This window comes from Saimiri boliviensis, chromosome 2 (genome assembly GCF_048565385.1).
Source record: "Saimiri boliviensis isolate mSaiBol1 chromosome 2, mSaiBol1.pri, whole genome shotgun sequence".
NCBI lineage: Eukaryota > Metazoa > Chordata > Mammalia > Primates > Cebidae > Saimiri > Saimiri boliviensis.
Window position 1 is genome coordinate 171,732,158 of NC_133450.1, and position 19,860 is coordinate 171,752,017.

General features: G+C 37.3%; 1 protein-coding gene and 1 long non-coding RNA gene across 5 annotated transcripts in view; one reads left to right on the forward strand and one right to left on the reverse strand.

The window, feature by feature from the left end:
• ADAMTSL1 (ADAMTS like 1) overlaps positions 1–19,860 on the forward strand; it is a 982,413-nt gene that overhangs the window by 653,726 nt on the left and 308,827 nt on the right. The gene's annotated exons all lie outside the window — the stretch shown is intronic.
• Positions 9,724–19,860, reverse strand: part of LOC141583730 (uncharacterized) — a 29,383-nt gene continuing 19,246 nt past the window's right edge. Inside the window, exons 2-3 of the long non-coding RNA XR_012516589.1 lie at positions 15,040–15,210; positions 9,724–12,096 (exon numbers count right to left, since the gene is read on the reverse strand). This is a non-coding gene — a long non-coding RNA (uncharacterized LOC141583730). The remainder of the gene's footprint in view (positions 12,097–15,039; positions 15,211–19,860) is intronic.

Genomic DNA, 19,860 nt, shown 5'->3' on the forward strand with positions numbered 1-19,860 from the left:
TGCTTGTGTTGCAGTTTTCAGTGCATCCCGTTGATTTGCTGAGCATACTTCTTTGGATAATGGTTTTACTGAGATTCAGAAAGCTGTAGTGGATCAGACTGGCAGCAAAACACCAAACAGTGACCATTACCTTTTTTATTGGTGGAAGTTTCACTTTGGTAAGTGCTTTGGAGCATCTCTCAGTCCAGCCACTGAGCTGGTCTTCACTGGTTGTCTTATATAATCCACTATTCATCATATATCACAATCCAATCAAGAAATAGTACATTGTTGTTGCATAGAATAAGAGAAGATGACACTTCAAAATGATGATTTTTTTTTCCAGTCAGCTCATGAGGTACCCATTTATCAAGCTTTCTCACCTTTCCAATTTGCTTCAAATGCTGAATGACCATAGAATGGTTGACACTGAGTTCTTTTGCAACTTCTTGTGTAGTTGTAAGAGGATCAGTTTTGATGATTGCTCTCATTTGGTTGTTGTCAACTTCTGATGGCCAGCCGGTGTGCTCCTCTTCTTCAAGGCTCCTTGTATACTTTGCAAAACTTCTCAAACCACCACTGCACTGTATTTTCCTTAGCAGTTCCTAAGCCAAAAGCATTGTTGATGTTGTGAGTTATCTCTGCTGCTTTACAACCTATTTTGAACTTGAATAATGTTGTTTGAATTTGCTTTTTGTCCAACATCATTTCTATAGTCTAAAATAGACATAAAATAAACAGCAAGTAATAAGTCATTAGCAAAAAAAAGTGAGAAGTGCACATTAAAATTATATATAACATAACCACATTTAAGAATGTATTTCAGTATCAAATGGCAAATTTCAGCAATGCAAAAACCATAATTACATTTGCACCAACCCAATAGTATGTTTTAATTTCTTTCTTTTTATTTGTATCTGTTATGGGTTTTCGTTTTGTGATTACTATGAGATTATAAAAAACATCCTACAGTTATAACAAGTAGTTAAAACTGATTCAAGTTAACTTTAACGGCAGAAAAAGAAAAGAAACAAACAGAAGCAAAACGAAACTTGTACCCATTAACTCTCTTCTCCAGCATTTTGAATTTTAATGTCACAATTTATGTTTTGTATATTGCCTGTCTTAACAAATTGTTGTAGTTATTATTTTTAATATTTTTGTATTATAGTCTTATTAAATTTATATGTGGTTAAAACACCATGATTACAATATTAAAAATAATAATCACATTATCTTCTTCTTTCCATTTGGAGAACTCCCTTTAGCATTTCTTCATTTTTAATTTTTGTGGGTACATAGTAGGTTACTATATTTATGGGGTACAACAGATACTTTGATACAGGCATGCAATGCATAATAATCACATTAGGGTAAATGGGGTATCCATTCCCTGAAGCATTTATCCTTTTTGTTACAAACAATCCAATTATACTCTTTTAGTTATTTTAAAATGTACACTTTAGTTATAATTGACTATAGTCACCTTGTTGTGCTATCAAATATTAGGTCTTATTCATTTTTTTCTAACTATCTTTTTGTACCCATTAACCATTCCCACTACCTCCCCGTCATTTCCCCACTACCCTTCCCAGCCTCTGGTAACCATCCTTCTACATTCTTATCTCTGTGAGTTCAGTTGTTTTAATTTTTAGCTCCCACAAATAAGTGTGAACATGCAATGTTTATCTCTCTGTGCCTGGCTTATTTCCCTTAAGATAATGGCCTCTAGTTGCATTCATGTTGTTGCAAATTATAGGACCTCATTCTTTTTTGTGGCTGAATAGAACTCCATGTGTATATGTACCACATTTTCTTTATCTATTTATCTGTTCACAGGCACTTAAATTGCTTCCAAATTTTGGCTATTCTGAACAGTGCTGCAATAAACATGGGAAGGCAGATATCTCTTTGATATACTGATTTTCTTTATTTTAGGTATATAACTACCAGTGGGATTTATGGATCATATGGTAACTATTTTTTGTTTTTTCACAAACTTCCAAACTGTTCCCCACAGAGGTTATACTAATTTACATTCCTGCCAACAGCATATGAGGGTTCCCTTTTCTCTATATGCTCACCAGCATCTACTATTGGCTGACTTTTGGATCAATGCTATTTTAACTGGGAAAGATGATGTATCATTGTAGTTTTGATTTGCTTTTCTCTGATGATCACTGATATTGAGCACTTTTTTATATATCTGTTTGCCATTTGTACATCTTCTTTTAAGAAATGCCTTTGCAAGTATTTTGCCCCTCTTTTAATCAGATTGTTAAGTTTTTTCCTGTAGAGTTGTTTGAGCTACTTATATATTCTGGTTATTAATTCCTTGTCAGATAGATAGTTGGCAAATATTTTCTCTCATTATATAGGTTATCTCTTCACTTTGTTGATTGTTTCTTTTGCTGTGCAGATGCTTTTTAACTTGACGTGATTTCATTTGCCATTTTTTTATTGTTTGCCTGTGCTTGTGAGATATTACTCAAGAAATATTTGCCCACTCCAATGTCCTGGAGTTTTCCTGATGTTTTCTTGTCATAGTTTTATAGTTTGAAGTCACACATTTAAGACTTTAATCCATTTTGATTTGCTTTTTGTATATAGCATGATATAGGGTTCTAGCTTCATTCTTCTGCATATGTATATCCAATTTTCCCAGTACCATTTATTGAAGAAAAATAAATGTATTATTATTACTATTATTAATAATAAATGTAGTATTAAGAACAATAAATGTGTATCCTCAATGTATGTTCTTCACGTCATTGTCAAAAATGAGTTCATGGCCGGGCACGGTGGCTCAAGCCTGTAATCCCAGCACTTTGGGAGGCTGAGGCAGACGGATCACAAGGTCAAGAGATCAAGACCATCCTGGACAACGTGGTGAAACCCAGTCTCTACTAAAAATACAAAAATTAGCTGGGCATGGTGGCATGCGCCTGTAGTCCCAGCTACTCGGGAGGCTGAGGCAGGAGAATTGCTTGAACCCAGGAGGTGGAGGTTGCAGCGAGACGAGATTGTGCCACTGCACTCCAGCCTAGCGCCTGGCGACAGAGTGAAACTCTGTCTCAAAAAAAAAAAAAGAGTTCACTATAGGTGTATGACTTTATTTCTGGATTCTCTATTCTGTTCCATTGGTCTATGTGTCTGTTTTTATGTCAGTACCATACTGTTTTGGTTACTGTATCTCTGGAGTAAAATTTGAAGTCAAATAATGTAATTCCTCAGTTTTGTTGTTTTTGCTCAGGATAACTTTGGTAATTTTGGGCCTTTTTTGATTCCATGTAAATTTTAGGATTATTTTTTTCTATCCATGAAGAATGGCATTGGTGTTTTGGCAGAGATTGCAATGAATCTGTAGATTGCTTTGAGTAGTATAGACATTTTAACAACATTGATTCTCCCTATCCATGAACATGGAATCTTTTATCATTTTTTTTTTTGGTGTCTTCTTCAATTTCTTTCATCAGTGTTTTATAGCTTTCATCGTACAAATATTTCACTTCTTTGGTTAATTTCTAGGTATTTTATTTTACTTGTAGATTCCTTTATTGATTTCTTTAATGAGATTACTTTATTGATTTCTTTTTCAGATTGTTCATTGTTGGCATATAGAAATGCTGCTGATTTTTATACATTGATTTTGTATCCAGCAACTTTGCTGAATTTGTTTATCAGTTCTAATAGTTTTCTTGTGGAGTCTTTAGGTTTTTCCAATTTAAGATTATATAATCTGCAAACAAGGATAATTTGACTTTTTCCTTTCCAATTTAGAAGCCCTTTCTTTCTTTCTGCAGTTTGATTTCTCTAGCTAAGACTTCCAGTACTATGTTAAATAACATATTGAAAGTGGACATCCTTGTCATGTTTTATATCTTCCAGGAAAGGGTTTCAGTTTTTCTTCGTTCAGTATAATACTAGCTGTGAGCCTGTCATGTATTTCTTTTATTATGTTGAGGTATGGTCCTTCAATATCCAGTTTTTTAAGGATTTTTATCATGAAGCCATGTTGAATTTTATAAAATGCTTTGTCAACACTTGATAGAATGGTCACATGATTTTTGTTCTTGATCCTGTTGATATGATGCATCATGACTGATGCATCATATGTTGAACCATTCTTGAATCCCTGGAATAAATAGCACTTGGTCATAATGAATGATCTTCTTAATTTGTTGTTGAATTTGGTTTGCTAGTATTTTGTTGAGGATTTTTGCATCAAAATTTATTAGGGATATTGGCCTGTAGTTTGTTTGTCTTTTAATATGTCTTTATCTGGTTTTGGTGCCAGGATAATCTTGACCTCCTAGAATAAGTGTGGAAGTTTTCCTTCCTCCTCTGTTTTTCAAAAAAATTGAGTAGGATTGGTATTAAATTGTCCTCCTTTAAATGTTTGGTAATATTCAACAGTGAAACCATTGGGTCCTAGACCTCTCTTTGCTGGGAGTCTTTTTACTATGGCTTCATTCTGATTACTTGTTATTGGTCTGTTCAGGTTTTGGATTTCTTTATGGTTCAATCTTGGTAAGTTGTATATGTCTAGGAATTTGTCTATTTCTTCTAGATTTTCTAATTTTTTGGCATACCGTTGCTTATAATTGCCAATAATGATCCCTTGAATTTCTGCAGTATCAGATACAATGTTTTGTTTTTCCACGTCTGATTTTACTTATCTGGATCTTCTCTCTTTTTTTTTTCCTTAGTTGTTCTTCTCTAAAGGTTCATCAATGTGATTTCTTTTCTAAAAAACTATTTTTTGTTTCCTTGATCTTTTATATTGTTTCCCTCATTTCCTTTTTGGTTTTGTTTTGAGTCAGAGTCTCACTCTGTTACCCAGGCTGAGTGCAGTGGCGCAATTTTGTCTCACTACAACCTCTGCCTCCTGGGTTCAAAAAATTATCCTTACTCAGCCTCCTGAGTAGCTAGGATTACAGGCACACACTCCTATGCCTAGCTAGTTTTTGTATTTTTAGTAGAGACAGGGTTTCACCATGTTTGTCAGGCTCATCTCGAACTCCAGACCTTGTGATCCACCCACCTCGGCCTCCCAAAGTGTTGGGATTACAGGCGTGAGCCACCACACCCGGCCTGTTTTCCTCATTTCAATTTCATTTATTTCTGCTCTGATCTTTATTATTTATTTTCTTCTACTAATTTCAATTTGGTTTGCTCTTATTTTTCTAGTTCTTTTTTTTTTTTTTTTTTTTTTTTTTGAGACAGAGTCGCTTTGTCACCCAGGCTGGAGTGCAATGGCATGATCTTGGCTCACTGCGACCTCTGCCTCCTGGGTTCAAGTGATTTCCCTGCCTCAGCTTCCTGAGTAGCTGGGATTACAGGTGCACACCACCATGTGTGGCTAATTTTTTATATTTTAGTAGAGATGGGGTGTTACCATGTTGACCAGGATGGTCTCGATCTCCTGACCCCATAATCTGCCCACCTCAGCCTCCCAAAGTGCTGGGATTATGGGTGTGAGCCACCATGCCCGGCTATTTTTCTAGTTCTTTAAGATGCATTGTTAAATTGTTTATTTGCAGTTTTCCTTCTTTTTTGATGTAGATACTTCTAGCTATAAACTTCCCTCTTAGTACTGCTTACACTGTGTCCCACATATTTTGTTATGCCATGTTTTCATTAACATTTGTTTCAAGACATGTTTCAATTTCCTTCTTAATGTATTCATTCACCCACTGGTTGTTCAGGAGCATATTGTTTAACTTCTGTGTGTCTGCATAGTTATAAAAATTTCTCATGTTATTAATTTCTTGTTTTATTTCATTGTGATCAGAGAAGATGCTTAATATTATTTCATATTTTTAATGTTATAAGACTTGTTTTGTTACCTAACATATGGGCTATCCTTGAGAATCATCCATGTGCTAAGGAAATTATGTGTATTCTGCAGCCACTTAATGAAATGTTCTATAAATATCTATTGGATTCATTTTGTCTTTAGTACAGATTAAGTCCAATGTTTCTTTATAGATTTTCTTTTCACCATTTTTTGTAGATGGTTTTGTCTGATAATAATAAATTCCCTCCATGTTTTTTGTGTGATTTCTGTTTCTGGTTTTTTGGGTGGTTGTTTTGGTTTATTTGTGGTCTGGGAAAGTGTTTAGTTTTCCTTCATTTATGAAGGATATTTTTACTGGGTACAGCATTTTTGGTTGACATTTTTTTTTCCTGCAGCATTCTGAGCCTATTATCCCATTCCTTCCTGGCTGTAGAGTTTCTGAGAAGTCTCCTTCTAGTTGTATTGGATCTCCTTTATAAGTTGTTTGCTTTTTTTCTCTTTCTGCTTTCAGGATTCTTTTTCTTTGACCTTAGTGAATTTGATTATATCTTGGGGTATTCTTATTTGACTGAATCTAATTGGTAACTTTTGACTTTCCTGCACCTGGATACTTATAACTCTCTTCAGGTTTGTACCTTTCTCTGTTACTACTTTTTTAAAAATATTGTCTCTATACCTTTCTTTATCAGTTTCCTCTTTAAGTCCAGTAACTCAAATACTTGCTCTTTGATGTCCTGTAGATACCATAAACTTTGTTCATTTCTTTTTCATTCTTTTTTTCTTTACTGATTGTATATTTTCAAAGAGTCTGTCATCAAGCACAGTGATTCTCTCTTCTGTTTGATTAATCCAGTTATTTGTGCTCTCTCTTACATTTTTCATTTCACTCACTGTATGTTTCAGCTCCAAGGTCGATTTTTAAAATTTTTTATTTCTCTGTGTAATTTCTCTGATAAATTTTTGAATGGATTTCTGTGTTCTTTAATTTTGTTATTCATCCTTATAACAGCTATTTTGAATTATTTGTCTAAGAGATCAAGCCTCTCCATCCCTTTAGGGTTGGTCTCTGGCATCTTGTCTGTTTGGTACATCCATATTTCCCTGAAAGTTTTTGATTCAGAATGTGAAAGGGCAATAATATCTGTGCATTGAGGAATTAGGTATTTATTTTAGTCTTTAAAGGATGATTTTGTTCGTGCTTGCCCTTCTTCAGAGGGCCTTCCAGAGATTCTAAGCTGACTGACTATTTTGTTCCCTGAGCCTGTCACACATGAAGGTGTCTCAGCACTAGCGGATGCTCTAAGCCCAGTCTTGCCCACAAGTCTCACAAATGCTTGGAGGTTGATGTGGCCATGTGACCCAGATGGATTTGGGGAGAATGCAAGGACAGTAATGGGGCTGTGTGGGAATGCTGACCAAGGAACTGAGTGCAGAAGACTGTCCTGGTGGCCCATAAGGGTATCCCTGCCAGCAGGCCTCTGCCCAGGTGGAATGGGTCCATTACTGAAGTAAGAGGGCTGGATTTGAGACTGAGCATTTGGGGATCTTCTGTGAGAATAAGTGGAAATGCATCATCCAGCAGGTCCCTGCACAGATGGGATAGTTCCTCAACTGCAGCAGGAGAGACTGGAGCTGAGACTGGGCCCCCCTTGAAATCTCCTATGGGACAGAGGCTGGAGAGCCTGGTCTTAGCTGAGAAAAGTATGCATCTCCCAGCAAGTTCCTGCACAGATAGGATGGTTCTCCTATTGCAGTGAAAGAGCCGGGGCTGAGACTGGACCGCCTTGGGATCTGCTGTGAGATAGAAGTAGATGAGCCTTTCAGAGAAGCTCAGACTGCCAGGCTTGACGTTTGGGCAAGTCTTTCTCTAAGCTGGAACTTTAGCTGAGGAAGGCTGGAATAGTGCCCAAGGGCAACTTTTGGGTTCACTGCCAAGACCAATGTCAGCAAGCCGATGAGCCTTTCTACCAAGGCAGCAGCGTACACAGTTCTTTCTGGTCCCCTTGGCAGATGATTTTGGTTGTAGGTTTAAGGCCAAATGGGGCCCTAGCCAAGCCCCTTCAGGGACTGGGCTGTTTCTGGGCTTGAACCCAGAAGCGAGTTTGGCAGAGCAGATCTGTCAGCTGGGTATTGGGCTGCACTCTCAAAATGACCCTCCTAGGTCGTGGACTCTGCTAGGGTTTCACAGACTCCTTGAATTCTAAGGCTCACATAGAACGGCTTTTTACTGTGGGTAAGTACAGAATTGTTGTTATGGGGGAACGTAGGCAGGTTACCTTCTATCCTGCCATCTTGGTGACATTATCCCCACAGAAGACAATTTTAAAACTGAAAGAAAATTTGAACCTTGTAGTTTAATCTTTCCATTTACATTTAAGATATTTGAAGCCTAAGTGGGTTCAATCAGTTTTTTAAAAAGGTCTGACATGTGGGCCTGAATTAGATTCGATGGGGACGTGAACGTAAGTGTCATAACGTCCTGTCTTTTTTTTCTTTTTTTTTTTAAGGCTAGTCAAGTGAAGCAGTGGGAGAACATCCTGTCTTTAAGAAGCTTATAATTGTGCAATGATGAGGTTTAAACAAAAATAACTGTGATCAGCAGTACATGGTGTGGGCTTTAATTTTGTACTCAACCACATATAAACTCAAAGTCCAGACTCTGATCCTACTATCTGTGTGATCATGGACTAACTTATTGGATTCTTTTAGCTTTGTTTTTTTCATCTGTTCAAACAGAGGTAACGATATCTAATTTTAATGAAAGCCAGTATTTATTGAACACTGAGCACTGACATGGTGCCTCAGCCTCCCGAGTAGCTGGGATTACAAGTGTGTACCACCATGCCTGTAAGGCACTATGTAAGTATATATCAGGCACTATGCTATGTAAGCATTTCACATGTGTTATCACCTTTAATCCTTGCATGAACCTATGTGAGGTGATATTGTTCCAATTTTATAGAGGAGGAAAATGAGGTTAGGAGAGATTTACTATTGTTGATTTATTTAACAGATTTTTACCGAGCATCTACCAATGCTAGACATTATGCTAAAATACCAGAAATGCAACTAGGAGTAGGATGCAATGGGATTTATTCATTCAACAGATTTTTATTGAGCATCTACTGATGCTAGACATTATGCTAAAATACCAGAAATGCAACTATGTGTACAGGATGCAATACAGAAGAAGCAAAACACTGTAAATCAGTTTTGAAGAGGTAGACAACCCTCTAAGGTCTAGCTCTAAGGTCACCCTCTTTCTCAGGAACTCATATAAGTCCTTCAGCAAAACTCCCAAGGGAATTAATGTTCATTTTCTCCTCTTGGCAACTGTTTTCCTTCTTCTTTCTTTTGTCTTATATTAAATTTCATGACCGTATAGCCAATTAGATTGAGAGCTTCTTACTAGCAGAGACCACATATTACTCATCTTTAGTTTCTTTATATTATGTTGCTCAGTGTGACTGCTGCATGTATGGATGGAGCAACAAGTCAATAAATCTCTCTGTTGACTATTTTTGTCCCTTGATGACCAAGCCCTCCCTAAAGCACATAAATTACTCATCTTAAACGTCTTTTTTATCTTTTAACATATTTGTGCCTTATTCTCATTTCCTTCAGGCTGTGAAACAGAGCTGTTTATGTGAGCTAAATTTTGTTGTATTCTAAGCTAGAAGTAATTTGGAATTTGGGGTCTGCTGCCATCTACTCCTTATTTACTGTGGCTTAGGATTAAATTGGAGGATCTTCAGTCATATTTCTAGTTGGTTCAACTGTCTATTATTAATATGGTTATCAAGTTGTTGGCCCTAAAATACTAGTCTTTCACAAAACAAGTACAAGGTTTAAAAGTATATTAAAAATTTGAAAGATCTGAAACCTTTTCATTGGCTTTTTTTTAAGTCAAATTAAAAATAGGCAAAGTAGAATTCAGGAAGCCTTTTATGAGATTGCGTGTCTTATGATACTTCGTATAATTGTTTTAAAATGTTAAAAATCAAATTCAAATGTGAAAGGCAATTAGTAATTATACATTGGCTAATTGGCAGATTTCCAAGGAAACATCAAGTGAGGTAAAGGGATAATTTTCTTCAAATGTTGTAGCTACTTTAATTGTAAAGATCCTTAATAAAAACAGTTTAAAGCATCAAGTACCTTCTAGATTTTGAGCCTTTGAACATAATTTTACCCAACTTTTTAGCACATTCATGGTTGCCAAAGACTCGCTTGGAACAATCCTAATAAGGGCTGCTTGCCAGAGTCAGGAAAATCCATCCAAGCCCTAAAATTAGTGTAATAAACCCCACCTGTCCTCTCTATTGCCTGTTTGGTTAGACTGCCCTGAGGAGCCCAAATCAAGAAGGAACAAAGTGTTTTTGCTGTGGACTGCCTGCTTGTGATCTAAGAGAACACTTCAGAATCTGAAAAATCTAGGGAGAATGATAAGCAATGATCTGTGTGGCTGATAGAACAACAAGGCCAAGACTAATTCAGAGACCTTGGGGATATTATGAACCTCTCTACAAAGCTAATCGCAAATCAGTAGCTTTGAAAGGGACCATGGAGAAATGAACGGCTGAATCCCCTTATTTTATTCTATTTTATTTTATATTACATATAAAATATGACCAGCATCAGGGCAGGACGCTGCTTGCCCAAAGTCTCTCAACTAGCAAGTGGCAAAGCCAGGAACGCTCAAACCTGGGTCTTCTGGTTCCAAGTTCACTGTTCTTTAATCTGAATGAAGTGAGAATGCTTTTCATGTGTGTTTTTAAGAACCTTTTAAAAAATGTAAAGTGCTTGCTTTTGACTTGGATTATTTATTCATTTTTGTAAGTCTCTTTCACCATGACTAAATCCACTTCAGTCCCTGTGCTAAGTTTCCCTCCCTTGTGGCCAGATTATCACAGGAACATTCCATTTACTTAAAAATAGTTGTATTATTAAAAAAAAAAAATACAAGTGGGAAACTTTACCAACAATGCAACATTCCAAAAACATAATACTCATCATTTCCGTTCCAGTAGAAATGCCAAGTGCAAACCTACTGCACCTGCAGGTCATAGTGATCTCAGGGTGGCCAAGACCCATGTGCACACGGGTTTACAAATGCACTTGAGTGCCAGTTTAGCTTCTTTGCCATCAGTTACAAGTGATTTAAGTAAAAGATATTTCTGAGAAAGGGGCAGGGGTGTGTTGGGGAGGGAAGCTTGAGAAAAAGTAATCAAAGTCACACTCAAGTGAAACAATATACCTAGTGTTTTGTTTTCCCAAATTTTCAACTATACTTCACTACTGTCCTCCTCTCTGCTCCCAAGCGTTCTGATGGTGGGGAAGATTTTTGTCTCCTCTGGACTCTTGAGGGTGACTGTCATCTTCTGAGGCAGAAATCTCAGTATTAGAGTTGATTGACAGAAAGATTTCTTAATTTGTTGATGAACCCATCCACGCAGTAGCCTTCTATTGAACAATATAATGTCTATTCAGCAGTTTCCACTCTTTTTTTTTTTTTATTTGACCCAAGCTAGGGATGAAAGGATTTGTTTTTTGAATAGGGTAACCAGGATTTTCTTTGCTTGAGTAAAAATACAATCTGGCTTGCTAAGGAGGCAAAGATACACTCAGTGGTGAAACAAGTCCAGCTCTCCTGGTATCCATCTTTTCCGCCCTGAAGGTGTGCCTTAAGACAGGCGCGTTTCTCAATTATTAAACGGGTGGGTGCCTGCAAGGAGTTAGGATCTTCTTGTCAGGGATAGAGGATCACTAAGTCTCCTCATACATTGGCTTTTATCTTTTAATCTGGAGAAATATTTTTATGCTCACTTAAAACATGCTTTTCAGTGGGTAGGTGAATGGTTTTGTCGAGGCTATTTGGGTTTAGCCTCCCATTTTCCCAGTAATAGTCTTCAAGTTTCTCTCTATAATTCAAAGTATAGTTTTTTAGTTTTCCCCCAGATGAGTTTCATGGCTCTAAAGCAGAAGTTGCAAACTAGCAACGCTCCAGCCAGATGCAACCTACTGATAACTTCTGTTCTGCACACATTGTGGGCTTTTGCAAAAATTTAAATTAGTTGCCAGTATTTAAATATAATATTTCCAATAAAAATCTGGATTCAAAACATGTCCTTTAAAAATCAGATCTGCAGCATTTTGGTCTGTACTCCAACGCATTAAGCATCTGACAGAGCTGAAATGTCGCTGCTGCCTTGAGAGGCTGCATGCTCTTTGGGGCCTCCTTCACTCACTGCACAGCCTGGACCTGTAGCTATCTGCTTTTCTGATGCTTCCCCACAGGCTGTGTAGGCTAGATATTTCTAAGGGGAAAAAGAAAGAAAGATTGTCATCATGATGGTAATGATAAGCATAGAAAAACAGTCTTTGTATATTGAGCTCTAACCATGTGAGACCCTGCCAAGTACTTAACATACCATTTAACCCTCAAAGAACCCTGTCTACAATACAAAAGGCTAGTTTTCTTGCCCAAGGTCATATAACTTCTGAGTGACTGAGTTAGGATTTGAACTCAGATCTGCCTGAACCTAAAGCCTGCACTTTTTATTTTACTGTACTGATTCTTAGAATTAGACTTCCCTCCTAGACAACCCTCCCTGAATTTTAACACCCTGAGAATCTATGACTGGATACCAAGAATTGGGGTCCATACTGGCCACTGGTTTTTGGTTTTCTATGAGAAAGAGGAAGAAAGAGAAGATCTAGTTATCACTGGTGGGGATCTTTCTGCTTTGGTCTCCTTTTCTAGCTCAGGATCATCTCTAAGGCATACAGCCATTCTCCAGGCTAGAAGGAACTCTTGCGAAAATTTGTTTTACTAAGTCAGTTTGATGCCACATTAAAGGCTTTAAAAAGAACGTTTGAATATGAGGCAAAGAGCAACTACTCAAATTTTTAAAATCTAAAGATAGAACAATATAGACTCTTAGCCTGTACATATGGCTGTTTAAAAAGAAAAAAATAAACTTCTTATTCTTGGAACTATACATTTCATTTATGTTATCTGTCTTTCTTCCTGTTGATTCCAACCCCAGCATCATCTTTAAAGCCTACTGCTTTTCAAATTCAGAGTATTGTCAATTTCCCACTGGTTTCCTTCAGCATTATTCTCCTTTACTTGTGTTTCTTTTCTTTCTGATTTCTCAACACCTTAAACTAACTCTCTTGGTTTTCTCCTTCTCCTTTTAAAAACTCTGGGAATATATTTCCTAACAAAGTTTCCTTCTATATACTCAGCTCCAGGGCAGGAAAATAAGTGTCCTTCCTGGCAAAATACATATGCTTTATTTTAGGATGCTTTTGGTTACAAGCAATAGAAATTTAGTGTGCTCAACCTAAGCTCAAAAGGATGAATCACTGAAAGGTTAAAGATTAGTGACAAGAACATCAGCTATACATTTAGTAAAATACATACTGGACAACTAGAACCAAACAGAACACTTGAGGCCAGGCCTCAAGAAGCACAGGTGCCTGGGCAGCTTTGAGATCTTCAGCTGCAGGCGTGCACAGATCTGGCAAAAGATAACTCAGCTCTAATCATATTCTGACTCTTTCTGTCTCCAGTTTTGAAATTCCCCGGGAAGAGAATCTTAGTCTAAGTGTCTCTATTATTGAATTAATTAGCCATGGCCAGGGGGTGGAGCAACTAACACAGTCATGACCACTGGGAATTTCCTGGGGATGCTGTAAGTGAATATGGGCACAGTGCCAGATCTGTAATTATTTTGTAATATTTATTTCTAAATCAGGGATTTAGTCTATATGAAAGTTGATTTTATTAAGTATATGTAGCATATATTATATACTATATAGATAATATATAGTATAATGTAGCATATATGTTTATATATTACATATTACATTATATATTATATAATCTACATTATACATAATATATAATATAATTACATTATGCATTATATACAATATATATAATGTAATGTAGCATATATATACATTTCAACATACATTATATACATATAATACATAACATGCATTGAAGTACATAGCTTCTGATATATAATAAAATAATTTAACAAAAGGTTCTTAAAACTTTTAAAAATCTGGAATTTTTATTGGTTAGAGATTCAGTCCAAGAAATATCTAATATCGTTTTCTATAATAGGAAATGATTTATTAAGGCAGTAGATTTATAAATCACATTCCAGTTTTACTGTCTTCATGATTGTTAGCAATTATAGCAGGGCAATGCAGGACAGGCTTATGCATAAGAAATGTCTTACTAGTTAGTGAATAGTTGTGAGTTCACTACTGTCTACTGCCTATAAGAAGGTAGTTATACCTTGAGTCATTCTTCTGCTCCTGGGCAGTGAATTGCATCTTTTATGCTGTGGTGGGTATATCTGTTCAGCTGGAAGCGCTCAGAAGTTAATACTGATAGACAAGCCATAGAAAACTTGTGTCTTGGTTCATAGGAAAATCGTTTTGCACTGGGACGAGATGAACCTTCTGCTGCAAACATGAGCCTCCTCTCTTCTTCAGCCAAAAGTTCACCAGGGTTCAAACAATTTCTTAATGGATTCCAGCAAGATTTTGAGGAGCTATAAGAAATAAGTTTCTGGTTTGCAGCCTAGAGGAATGTGTCTTGCACAGTACCAGCACTGGAATCGGGACCCACCTAGATGCAAGCCCCAGACTGGGCTTCTAATCTGGTTCTGATTTTGGGGGGACTTGGCAGCCTGCCTTTATTGTTCCAGGTTATTGCTGCCATTCTTTAACTCAGAACTCACATCTCACCTCCTCCATCAGCTCTTCTCAGGCCGATGAGAAATCAGCCCCATCTGTACCCCAAATCTAGTACATAAGATCATTTTATTCTCCCTCTCAAACCAATCTGTCAGACACACGCACTTCTCAGTTGTCCATACTGATAAAGGAATATATTTCTATAGATAATCTATTATACCTAGTCTGTGTAGACCTTTTCTTCCCTGTCAGATGGAGACATTTTCTCCATCTCACATGTGGAGATAAACAGGTCAGACAATGAGACATGGTAACACTGAAATGCCTGCTGAAGGGACATTGTGTTTGTACAGGTGAGTTTTCTCTGAAATTTGATACTTTCTTTCTGAATATTTCCATTTTTCTTCCTTAGATCAATAGGCAACTTCTGAGAGGTAAAGATGAGGTAAACATTTTTATGTAAAATGAGAGCTAGGTCTCTTACCTTTTGAAAAACATCAGAAAATAATATTTTAAAACACCAATTAACAGCCACTTACTTTTGTTATTTTTCGTCTCTTCAACTCATATGGTTGGATTTGTTGTTACAGTCATTAATAGTAGCGGTGGGCATCCCATGATTAAGCTCTGAGAACTTTCTATTCCTTTGTTCCTTGTAACAACTCTTGGAGGTATGATTGGTACCATTTTGCAGGCGAGGAAACCAAGGCCTGGAGAGATGAGGTGACATGGACAAAGTCATGCAGCTAATAAATAGCAGGACCTAAATTCAGATTTAGATCTGTCTGCCTCCAAAGCTGTATGCTCCGCTCTGCTATACAGTACTGTGCTATACTGTATGATTGGGTCCACATATGTCTCGCTCAATTGAAGAGCAGTGAGTGCAAACACATGGAGTTTTGTCCAAGTCTAGTTAGAAAGAGGCCATAGAACCAGTTGGTTGGTCCATTTAGGGCAGAGGCATCATCCCATACCTCCTCAACAACCAAGCACTTAGCAGATGTTTACTTTCGTTTCTGTAATTATACAGCTCTGTGTATTCTTTGTGTTAATTACTTTGGTGTCTGTTGCTTTTCTTCCTCCTTGTTCTTTTTCCATTATGGTAAAATGTAACATAGATTTTACCATTTTAACCATTTTTAAGTGTATAGTTCAGGGACATTAAGTACATTCACGTTGTTGTGCCATCTCCAGGGCTTTTTCATCTTCCCAAACTGACACTTTATACCTTTTAACCAATAACTCCCCATATTTCCCTCTTTCTAACCCCCTGTAATCACCATTCTGTTTTCCACCTGTATGAATTTGACTATTTGGGGTGCCTCATATAGTTGAATCATGTAATATTTTTTTTTGCCTGATTTATTTTACTTAGCCTAAGATCTTCAAGATGCTTCTATGTCATAGCATGTGTCATAATTTTATTCCTTTTTAGAGCTAAAAAATATTCCATTGTATGGATAGACAACATTTCGTTTACCCATTTGACATCTATAGACAGTTGGGTTGTTCCCCCTTTTGGCTGTTGTGAAGAATGCCGCTGTGAACATAGGCGCACAAGTGTACGTTCAAGTCCTTGCTTGCAATTATTTTAGGTAGATAGGCACAGAAATAGCATTACTGAATCACATGGTAATTGTATGTTTAATTTTTTTAGGAGCTGCCATACTATTTTCTACAGCGGCTGCACCATTTTACATTCCCACCATGTCTTCCTCCTACTCACACCTCCTCCTAGTTTATGAAACCCTCTAAAGCACAGCTGCTGCAACTTTTGAGTCTTTTACCCTGTAACAGCTAGTACAATACCATCCCCATAAACGGTGTTGGTTGAAAGACACGCTCATTGTAATGGAGATCATGATACTAAAATTTCTTCAGCTTCTCCAGGAGATTTCCAAATGTTCGGCCATGGAACTCCTCTCACTTGAATTCTCCCCTACCTTTTTTCCCTCTTCTGCTTCCAAGCTCAGAAAATAACCATGAAAATAGTGAGATGCCTCTCTGCAGGAAAGAAAGAAAAGTCTAACTGTGCCTCTTTGCATACCAATAGAGTATTTCAGAGAGTGGCAACCTGTTTATGCAGTTGTTGATTTATGATGGTAAGTACATGTTTGGCAGGCTGAATCCACATCTGCAATTAAATGACTACTTGCAGAATGAGCATTTTTTTCCTAATATCCAATTAGGCCCAAGGGCTGGCATTGTAGGTGAAAAAGCAGTTATGTTGAAAACAGTTCTAATCCCAATTGCAAAAGAAGTTATCACTGGTGGAACTATCAAATAAACACTTGGTTCAGGAATGCCACCTTCAAAGTCTACATGTTTTAAGCCAGAAGCATGTTTGTACTCAGCAATGGGTTCTGCACTCCACCTTGGGAAAGAAGAACAGAAAAGACAGCCTGCTTTTTGTGCAGGCCCAGGGACAGCATCAGGCCTCAAATGAGTTTCCCACGTGACTCTTCCTATATCCCTCATTTTCTAAGTGCATCACCCCGGTACTGTAATCTTGAACACTTTTGGTGCTAAAGCTGCCAATTTTCCTGATGTTGTGGAATTTTTTTGAGGTTCACCAACAGAAACAAATGTACAAATATTCCGTTCACATGCTTTCCAAATGTTTTTATTTTACATTTGACTGAAAGGGGTCAGAGCTGAGTATAAAGGTGCTTTGATATTGGAACACATTCTCCTTGCCTCACGCTCGACCTGGGCTGGGTGGCAGAAGCAGAGTTAGGTGCTACTTGTATGAACTGCGTGTTCAAGTCAGCATGATCTGGAATTGATAGTGTGTCATTCTGGGTTTTCTACTCCCTTCTGACGCTGCGTGGTACAAACCAAAAGTTCACATTGGGGTCATGATCGCTGGCTTTTGGCAGGGCTTGGCGGGAAGGTCTCTGCAGGGTGAGGCCGCCCAGATGCGAGCCGTGTTTGGGCTGAGTTCAGTTTGTTTCCATTCTCTCGCTCTCCCTCCTCCCTTCTTCTTAGTCATGCCAACTGCTACTGGAGATGTTTTCCCTCTGTTTAAGGTAATAACCGAGTCAACGTGGAAGCCAAGCTATAGGCTAGCATTGAAAATAAATTTTCAAGGGGATGTTTTTCATATTATTAGACAAAGCCTCGGAATCTTTTTGAAAGATTTTGTTTCCTGAGAAACTGCCCTTTGGGAATCTCTTTGTTTTTTGAGTGCCTTTCGCTCGGTGCTGAGAAATAAACTTAGGAAGCATGACTGAGATGTAGTGGGTTAGGTTTTTAAACAAAATGCTCCAAACATTCCCTCAAAAACCATTTCTCTAAACAGAGTGCTCTGTTCGCATGAGTAACTGATTAGTACGTGCTGTGCTCTAGAGGACACACACTGTTTGCTTGAAAGTCCTCTGGTATATTAGGTGACTAGCGTAATAGGAATGACATTATTTAAAGAGACTGGACCCCGATTCTGTCATTTTCTAGATAGGTGATGTAAGTAGTTGCTTTGGATTTTTCACCTGTTCCATTGCCGAGTTTGTTTTACAGGCTTCATGAACTCTGTAAAACACGTAACAGGGCTTGATCCACACAGCGTACTTCATAAACACAATTCTTTCCCCTCCACTATTTATTTATTTATTGCCTCTTCTCAACCTCAAGTTTGATAAGTAAGAACCATCCACTGCCACAGTCTATAATTTCCTAATGCAATTTCCCACTCTTCAGAATAATTGTGGCTGACAGTATTTATTTTCTCCCTTCCTGCCAACTGAGATACAACCTCCACTCACTTGCCCTAAGACAAAAGGTTTCGTGGCCTCCAGCTGTGAAGACCAGATCTCACTGAGACAAACAATTGCTCTTATCTTAGGGAAAAAGACAAATAAGCCATCCAACAATGAGCAGTCCATGGACGCCTTGCTCTTAACATACTTACTAAAAGGAATTTTGAAATTGAGGTTGGAAATCATCTGAGACCTCAGTGCCCAAATGTTCCGGGGAACATGTTCATAAAAATTCTCCTAGTAACAAATGTGTTCATCTCCCCTTTGATATGTGTCCCAGCCTGTCATTCACTGTAACATGCCTGCACCTACAGAAGACAGTTCAACTTTCAGTTGTAAAATTTGAATGTTGAAAAACAGCCCAAAGACTAGGTCAACACTCTGCCAAGAATCCACTTGAAACAGTCCTTGAAAACCATAAAATTTAGTGGTCAAATATGTTTTTCTATCGAACATGGCATTTGATAGACCCAGTTTGTAGAATATGGGGATTTTTCAATTTAGATTCACACAGATGTATTGAAAAGAATGCATTGCATATTTTAAAAATATAAACCACTTATTGTAAATTACATGCTTTTTAGATATAATACATGCAGAAGAAATGCAACATGACCCAATATAACCAAATTTGATTGTGGCGTGAACCATAAAAATAGGAAATCTCTTTTCTTCTTTTCCCACTGTGAAGCAGTAAGGTTAGGGTACAGAAGCAGGTAATTTGGATACTTTTAGGGGGATTTGAAGATAGCATGTACACATCCTGTGTTAAGGTAATTCTTTTTAACTAGTTTGGGACAACTGACTAAACACCAGTAACTATTACAAAACTGTAAAGTTTAAAAATTTTTCTAAACTTATATATTCCAGTTACTACATGATTTAATTTTACTCTCTAGACATACCCTGTGTGTTGAATTCTGTCAGATTTGAAATTTATAGTTTCAGCTGGATTTAAACTAGGACGATAGTAGGAAAGAAAAATAATTCATTTCTATGTATTTGAGTAGGGGTTAGTGGAATCTTAGTCTTTCTGAATGGGAAACTGTATTCAGTCATTTCTTTTCATCTCAGAGCCTTTGAGTGAATTTGCTTTTGTCTAAAATGAAAGGAGAAACAGCTCATTTTTCCATTGTCATAACACTGCAGTGATTCAGCAAAAATGTAACTGATTATCCTGAGTCCACAAGGCTAGAATTAGAAAAAATAGCCAACTTGCTAACTGTCAGCTGTTTTCCAGCGCAGTTCCATCACTACCTCCAGAAGCTCACCTTTCATCTGGCTCTGGAAATTTGGGGATCATTAAAAATCAGCCAGCTTACTTCTCTCTTAGGACTTTGTGATTCCTGTTTGATTGGTTCATTGTTAATTCTGATTAATAAGAATTTAAATTCTCAACTTCGGGAAGACTACTTTTCCTTTTAAAAAGATTATAACTGATTTGCTGTTGGCTTATTTATTTAGATTCAGGGATTCTTCTCCATTAAAATAAATAGATATTGAATATCCTATATATTAAGATTGGTTGCTGAATGCCCACTTTCTTTCATTACATTCAACTGGCATATCGACATATTCATATGGGTAGGGGCTCCAAAGGAGAAA